Source organism: Crocodylus porosus, unplaced genomic scaffold, assembly GCF_001723895.1.
Source record: "Crocodylus porosus isolate Cpor-Errol unplaced genomic scaffold, CroPor_comp1, whole genome shotgun sequence".
Lineage (NCBI taxonomy): Eukaryota > Metazoa > Chordata > Crocodylia > Crocodylidae > Crocodylus > Crocodylus porosus.
Window position 1 is genome coordinate 113,419,390 of NW_017728947.1, and position 6,843 is coordinate 113,426,232.

Consider the following 6,843-nt stretch of genomic DNA (forward strand, 5'->3'; position numbering starts at 1 on the left):
AAATATTTTAAAAGTAGGTTAAAATTAAGTAGGTATAAAGCTGGGATGTTTTCAAGTGCATCTGTGATAAAGACTAGCTCTAAACGTAGCACAGCAAATTACACTAAAATCACATGAGAGACCTGACTTATCCTTATTTTTCTACTTGCTTGGAAATGGATGCCTCACAGTACAGAACATAGCTGGCATGTATATCGATTACCATTATCTGCTCTGATTTCCATCTGAAAAGAAACTACGCTGAAGGTCATCGATGAGCAACCAAGCTGAGAGATTTTAGTCTCCCTGGTAAACACAAATTAGTGGATTTAGCATCTTGTTTTTATTTAATTTTCACAGTCCCTGTGAACTTGATAAACTATTTTCACAAATTCTGTGTTCTAAAAATTTAATTGCATTTTTATTCTTGTGTTCTGAGTTAATTATATAGCAACCCAAGTTTATCTTTTATATATTAAATCTAGCAAGTACTCTTTTAACAATCAATTGATATTTAATTACAATAGAGTAGCTTCCCTATTAAATCTAAATTAAATGCTCATTCAAGACTATTAAAATGTTACTGGGCTATCCAATACCAAATGCAATACAATCCAGTATAAACTATTGTGCAGTTGATTTTCCAAAGGTGTTCTGTAGACCTGAAAAGAAAAACTGACCTCAGATGACATTTTTGGTGGATTAACAAAATTGCTTTTTTCAAATTTGATTTTTAATGAATGATAACTAGTCTAAAGTGACTCTCTTCTGTGTCTCATAGCTTGAGCGTAATGGTTTAAGACTTAAAGAATCCACAAGGATTGCAGACTGTGCACCACAAGAGTCTCAAAGATTGCCTGGCATGATAAGGATCTCCCAACCCTGGTCATGGATCAAGGCCTGGGAGCTTCCCGCTGCCAGGGCAGGGGACATTGTCCCCACCCAGGTTTTGGTGTCACAGCCTGCCCCAGCAACAGGCAACTTCCAGGGGCAGGGAGCAATATCCCAGGTCCCACCCGGAGACAGCTGTTTCCTGCCTTCTGCTCTCTGCTAGTCCCTGGGCTAGCACCCAGGGAGAGTCTCAAGCTCCCTCTGGCTGCTGCAGAGGCCCGGTGCAGGGCCGCAGGGAGTGGGAGCAGTCTGCTGCTCAGAGCGCAAAATTCTTCCCGCCTTCCTGTACGTGTAGATGTGTGCCTGGGAGACTTTATTCTAGAGTACTTTACTCTAGAGTAAATTGCTCCTGGATTATTTGCATGTGCAGCTGTGCCTGGAGATTCCCTAACTTCTGTACATAGCCTGTTGAAATGATTCTGAGGGTTTTTTCCCTCTCTTTTCTCCTTGGAAGAGATGGTTTTTGCTGACTTGTTGTTTTGGGATGGTGAGAAATTTGTTTAGCTTTTCTCTCCTTTTCTTTGTGTGAAAGGGGTTTCTTTTGGTGTGGTGTTGGTTGTTTTTGTTTGTTCTTTTAAAGATGAAGATGGCAATTGCTTGAGAAGTTTCCAAGTATAGTCAGAGAAATGAGGATGATGAAGTGTGTAAAATATGGGATGGTTATCATCTCCAAGTAACATCAGCTATATATGTATGAAGTCTTGCATGACAGCACTCATGAGAGAGAAGATCAAAGGGTTGTCAATGCAGCTGAAGAGAATGATGGAGCAATTTGAACAAGAGAAGGAAGACAGGAGAAGTGAAGCTGAACAGACAAATAATAAGCCCTGCTAAAAAAATGAACCAGTGGGCTCACCATCAAATAAGTGAGGCTACTGATAGAAGCGTATGACCAGAAGAGCAAGGAAAAAAATTGACTTAGTACAGAGGAAATAAGGCTAAGGAACTGGATTAACATGTTAGAACATGCAGGTGAGAAAGCAGGCAAGATCAGAGTTTTCACAGATGTTAGGGCTGGCAGGGATGTTGCAACATTGGGTCCAGCCCCCTGCCCAAGGGGCAGGAAGTCAGCTGCGGTCAGATGATCCCAGCAAGGTTAGCATCCAGGCATTTCTTGAACATATCCAGAGTAGGTGCTTGCACCAGTTTTGGGGGGAGTCTACTCCAGACTCTGAAGTCTCAGGCAGTAAATACATTTTTCCTTGGTCATCTAAAATGGTCTTCCAGCAGTTTGTGACCATCAGACCTTGTCTTCCCTTGAAGTGCTGTGGTGAACAGACATTCTCCCACTTCCTGATGCACACCTCTTACATACTTATAGGCTGCCACCAAGTACCCCCTGAGCCTTCTCTTCTCCAGGCTGAAAAGTCCCATACCTCTCCTCATAAGGCCTTCTCTCTTGACCTCTAAACATAGATTTCATACATTTCATAGACATTAGGGCTGGAAGGGTCCTTGGAAGATCATCGAGTTCAGCCCCCCGCTTCAGGGGCAGGAAGTCAGCTGGGGTCAAAGGATCCCAGCAAGATAAATGTCCAAATGTCTCATAATGGAGTCCAGAGTAGCTGCTTGCACCACCTGTGGAGGCAGTCTATTTCAGGCCGTGGGGGCTTGGACAGTAAAGAAAGTTTTCCTTATGCCCGGCCTAAAACGGTCTTGGAGGAGTTTGTGACTATTTGACCTTGTCATCCCTTGGGTCGCTCAGGTGAACAGGCATTCCCCAGATCCTGATGTACAACCCTTATATACTTATACGCAGCCACCAAGTCCCCCCTAAGCCTGTGATTTTCCAACCTGAAAAGTCCCATGACTCTCAGCCTGTCATCATAGGGTATAGTCTCCTGCCCTCTCTAATCATGCGTGTGGCTCTCCTGTGGGCTCTCTCAAGCTTCCACATCCTTTAAGAATTGTGGAGCCTAGAAATCAATGCAGTACTCCAGCTGCAGCCTCAGCAAGGCCAAGTAAAGCGGGAGGATGATTTCTTGGGTCTTGCTTTAGATGCGTCAGTAGATGCAAGTAGTTGCTTTGTTGGCTGTGGCATCGCATTGTTGGCTTATATTCATCCTGTGATCAGTCATGAGCCCCAAGTCTCTTTCAGTTATGGTGATAGTGGTGCTAGATCAGATGAACTTATGGCACAGAAAGAAACCGATCCCTCTACCATGGCTCCCAGTCCTGAGCAGCATTGTTCCCCCTCATATCCAATGGCAAGTTGCAACTAGCAAGCTACTGGAGAAGATCTATGCCAATCCAAGCCTGCCACTGTATGATGAACTATTAATCCACTTGCTGCATGTCTGCCATCACGACACTCACTGCTGCACTGGGATTGCATGGCAGAGACCCTCTGGTATGAGGAATGGAGGTCAACATTTCCACCAAACAAGTTCCTTATTACAGATCCTAAAGTCTGCCCCCTGTCTTCAACCTGCCATGCTGTCAGTGGGCCTTGCTGGACAGATAAGGTGGATAAGGTCAGATGGAAACACCTGAAATATTTACAAACCAATGCAAAGTCTGGGAAACAGGATGGAGAAACAGGAACTCTTTCTGTGGAACATGAAATCAGGCATTATAAAAATAATAAGCACAGTAGAATAGCAACCATGACTAGAACATGGATATCACTGGATACAAGCTGTTTAGGAAAGGGATTAATAGGAATGAAACAAAATGTAATAGTATAGATACAACAGGATCTATCATCAGGCATGCACTGTTCAACACAGTCATCAGCAACTTAGATGAGGGGGTGTAAAGCACCTTGTTCAAATTCATGGATGACACTAAGATGTGGGCATGCTAGAGGAGAGGGACAGGCTACAACTAGACCTGGACAGGTTACAGGGGTGGGCAGATGAGAATAGGATGGGTTGCAATACTGACAAGTGCAAGGTACTGCACCTCGGGAGGAAGAACCTGGGGATGTCATTTTAACTTCCTTGATACAAAGCAGACAGCAAATGCAGTCGATATTGTGCTGCTGGGGCTGAGAGAGCTGATAGATTTCTCTACCCAGTGGTTGGTATACCAATGAGAAGCAATGCTATCCTAGATTTAGTTTGCATACAGGGTGATACCAGGAGCTATCAAACAGGCTGGCCAACCAGGGAGGTTGTGGGGGGTGGGGATTGGGGACAGTTTCTTCTCTGTTTCAGCATAAGCGGGCTACATTAGCTTCCTGAGAAGCTTCAGTGTGAAGAAGAGGGAATGGTTCCCCTCCCCCCACAACAGGGGAGGCACTGGCTTGAAGACCCTGTAATATCCAAGCCCTTACCACTGTGGGATCTATCTCCATAGGACCTCTGACCTCCCATGCTTCCACTCAGGTCCTGGCCTGGTTATGGAGGGAATCAGATATGCATGGCTCTGATTCCAGTGTGACAAGTGCCTGTTGGTGGATTTCCTCAGGAAATGGAACTGGGCAGCTACAAAAGGAAGGGGCTGGGCCAAGAATAAGCCATGAGCATGAGGACTACATGGACCCACTGCATAAGGAGCCCTCCAGGAGTGTGACTGCCTGCTCCCTGACCCCAGGAGATGCCCTAGAGAACCAGATGCCCTATTAAATAACACATGCACTGAATCCCAGACCACCTGAGTCATCCCCTGTTCCTCTTATAGCTAGGCAGGAGATAGGGGAGTGGATACGTTTCCTCGAATAACTGGTGCTATATTATAGGAAGGAGAGATGCTCTTCCATTCTTATGAAGAAAACAGTCTGCACATTAGATATCTAAAAGGTTTTTTCTGAGTAGCAAAGGGAAAGCATTTCAGTGACTAATGCTTCACGCCGAAAAGAAGACCCTCCATTACTCAGTATAAGGCATTACTTCTTAAGCATGGCTTCTGAGGTCATTCATCAGTTAGATCTATAATGCATCATACATATTCATGCCGTTGCATTCTGAGAAGAGTGATGTTAATTTTGGTTTCCCTTGACCTGTTTTCCATCTTCATTTGTCTGTACTCTTTGATAAGGTTCCATTAAAAAAAAATAACCCACACATTGTCTTCTTTGTTTGCTAATTTGGATCCAGTCAATTAATGATTGAGTATCCCTGCAAGCATTGGATACCTGCTGAATTATAAGCATATGAATTGCCCCCCTTGACATGACCTGCTCCTGTAGGAAAGCTCACCATGTCCTAGACTGGAGCTTCTGGGTTCAATAACACAAGAAATAAGAGGTAATGGGAAGGCTGGGGTTTTTCCATAAAAACAATAAATATTTATTCTCCCAATTTATTTGATTAAAACAGAAGCTTGTAATCAGCTGGATGTAGAACAGCAAAATGTAATCAGAAAAATAAATAAATGAAAGAGAACTTAGCCATTGAACACCCCCCCCCCCAAAAAGGGATAAAAACAAACTTCAAAAAAGAAAAATTAAAACATTCCTCTCTGGCTGTTCATCTAGTCCAGTACAAGGTAGGGCTGTGCAAAATTTCACCGGCTGTTTTATTTTGTCGCAGTTTCGACTCATTTTGAGCTCAAAACAGCAAAATTGAAATGAAATGAAAGGCTTTGAAACAGCCTTGAAATGAAATGAGGACAGTCGAAAGGTTTCAAAAGTTTTGAAACATTTCGAGTTTCAAAGCTGGGCTTGTTGGAGCTAAAGAGAAAATAAGGAGAGGGAAGGGGAAGAGCGGGGAAGGCTTGTTCTCATATTGACTGTGTAGCTGGCAAGTGACCGTGATCCTTCCCTGAGGTCCCTGCCAATCCCAGTGCTCTGGGGGAGGGATGGAAAAACAGCATAAAAAGCATTGTTTGAACTGAGCTTTCTCTTTGCCTTCACTCATGTGACACAAGTTTTGCTCTGAACAGTTTGAATTGCAGTTTCCCAGAAACCCCTGCACCTACCTCATTGAAACCTGGCAGGCTTCATGGCCTCAGCAGGGGCTACCATCCCTGCAGTTCTCACCCTGCTGTGCTTTAACACACACAGTCACACATGCCACGAATTTTCTTGTCAGCAGCCTGAGGTGCAGTTTGCCAGAAATCCCTGAACCTATCTCCTTGAAACTTGGTAGCCTTCATGACCTCAGAAGGGGCTATTATTTCTGCACATTTCATCCAAATCAGGAAAGAGATTACAAAGTTATAGGCAGTTTTGTGCTTTCCCATTATAGCCTATGGGTGAACTGTTGAAATAGCAAAACAGTTGATTAAATGAAATGGAACAGTCCTTCGAAACTTAACAAAACTCAAAATGAAACACTGTCCCATCCAAGTGGCCTGTAGTATTCATGGGGGTCAATAAAACCAGGCATACAAGAATGAGAAGAACTAATCAATGAACTTCATTGTGGAGCGGTAAACAACCTCTGCAGACCCTTGACCCTCTATCAAACTAGCTAGCTCCTTAACTGAGCAACCATCTCTAAAGGATGGAGCTAGACGGTTTTTAGGCAGGGGAGCAGGTAACAGGTCAAAGAACTATGGTCTCAAGTTGCAGGAAAGGAAGTTCAGATTAGATATTAGGAAATGAAATGAGGACAGTCGAAAGGTTTCAAAAGTTTTGAAACATTTTGAGTTTCAAAGCTGGGCTTGTTGGAGCTAAAGAGAAAATAAGGAGAGGGAAGGGGAAGAGTGGGGAAAGACTGTTCTCATATTGACTGTATAGCTGGTAAGTGATTAGATATTAGAAATAACTTTCTCACTAGGAGGGTAGTAAAACACTGGAACAAGTTACCGAGAAAGGTTGGGGAATCTCAGTCCTTGGAGGTGTTCAAGACCCAGCTACACAAAATCTTGGTTGGGCTGATGTAGTTGGGACTGGTCCTGCTTGGAGCAGGAGGTTGGACTAGATCTGAGCTCCCTTCAACCTTCATTTTCTATGATTCCATGATCTCCCAACTCCTTCAGTCTCCTGTTAGGGAGCATCTCTCAGTTATAACATCTATCACTACATCTTCCCTTTTAACAATAGCTACAAAAAATAATTAACAGTGTTCCATTAATACCCATCTA

General features: G+C 43.7%; 1 long non-coding RNA gene across 1 annotated transcript; it reads right to left on the reverse strand.

Moving 5' to 3' along the window:
* Window positions 1-303: 303 nt before the first annotated feature.
* On the reverse strand, window positions 304-5,201 carry LOC109320726. Its single transcript, XR_002103852.1, has 2 exons — window positions 4,949-5,201; window positions 304-641 (listed from the first exon to the last, which is right to left on the reverse strand). It is a non-coding gene; the product is annotated as an uncharacterized LOC109320726 (long non-coding RNA).
* Window positions 5,202-6,843: the final 1,642 nt, after the last annotated feature.